The sequence below is a fragment of the Oncorhynchus keta genome, chromosome 27, assembly GCF_023373465.1.
Source record: "Oncorhynchus keta strain PuntledgeMale-10-30-2019 chromosome 27, Oket_V2, whole genome shotgun sequence".
In the NCBI taxonomy this organism is placed as follows: Eukaryota; Metazoa; Chordata; class Actinopteri; order Salmoniformes; family Salmonidae; genus Oncorhynchus; species Oncorhynchus keta.
In genome coordinates this window covers 150,884-152,289 of record NC_068447.1, presented here as the reverse complement: position 1 = coordinate 152,289, position 1,406 = coordinate 150,884, and positions in this window count along the sequence as shown.

The window sequence follows — 1,406 nt, the reverse complement described above, 5'->3', positions numbered from 1 at the left end:
CAGTAGATGTATAGTATACATTACAGTATATTAGCTGTGTAGTATACACAACAGTATATATTAGATGAGTTGTACACATTCGGCAGTATATACAGTATGAGATATGTAATATACATAACAGTATATACAAGATGTGTAGTATACATTAGGCAGTATATATATTAGATGTGTAGTATACGTTAGACAATATATGAGATGTGTAGTATACATTAGGCAGTATATATATTAGATGTGTAGTATACGTTAGACAGTATATGAGATGTGTAGTATACATTAGGCAGTATATATATTAGATGTGTAGTATACGTTAGACAGTATATGAGATGTGTAGTATATATTAGATGTGTATGCGTGCCTCTTCACAGTCCTGCTGTTCAATAACGTGTATTTGTTTTGTTTTTAAAAATCTAGTTTTACTGCTTGCATTAGTTACTTGATGTGGAATAGAGTTCCATGTAGTCATGGCTCTATGTAGTACTGTGGAATAGAGTTCCATGTAGTCATGGCTCTATGTAGTACTGTGGAATAGAGTTCCATGTAGTCATGGCTCTATGTAGTACTGTGGAATAGAGTTCCATGTAGTCACGGCTCTATGTAGTACTGTGGAGTAGAGTTCCATGTAGTCATGGCTCTATGTAGTACTGTGGAATAGAGTTCCATGTAGTCATGGCTCTATGTAGTACTGTGGAATAGAGTTCCATGTAGTCATGGCTCTATGTAGTACTGTGGAATAGAGTTCCATGTAGTCACGGCTCTATGTAGTACTGTGGAATAGAGTTCCATGTAGTCACGGCTCTATGTAGTACTGTGGAATAGAGTTCCATGTAGTCATGGCTCTATGTAGTACTGTGGAATAGAGTTCCATGTAGTCACGGCTCTATGTAGTACTGTGGAGTAGAGTTCCATGTAGTCATGGCTCTATGTAGTACTGTGGAATAGAGTTCCATGTAGTCATGTCTCTATGTAGTACTGTGGAATAGAGTTCCATGTAGTCATGTCTCTATGTAGTACTGTGGAATAGAGTTCCATGTAGTCATGGCTCTATGTAGTACTGTGGAATAGAGTTCCATGTAGTCATGTCTCTATGTAGTACTGTGGAATAGAGTTCCATGTAGTCATGGCTCTATGTAGTACTGTGGAATAGAGTTCCATGTAGTCATGGCTCTATGTAGTACTGTGGAATAGAGTTCCATGTAGTCATGTCTCTATGTAGTATTGTGGAATAGAGTTCCATGTAGTCATGGCTCTATGTAGTACTGGGTGACTCCCATAGTCTGTTCTGGACTTGGGGACTGTGAAGAGACCTCTGGTGGCATGTCTTGTGGGGTATGCATGGGTGTCTGAGCTGTGTGCTATCTTTACTGATTTCTGCAACATTAGTAAAGATGATTCTCATTAACAAAAGG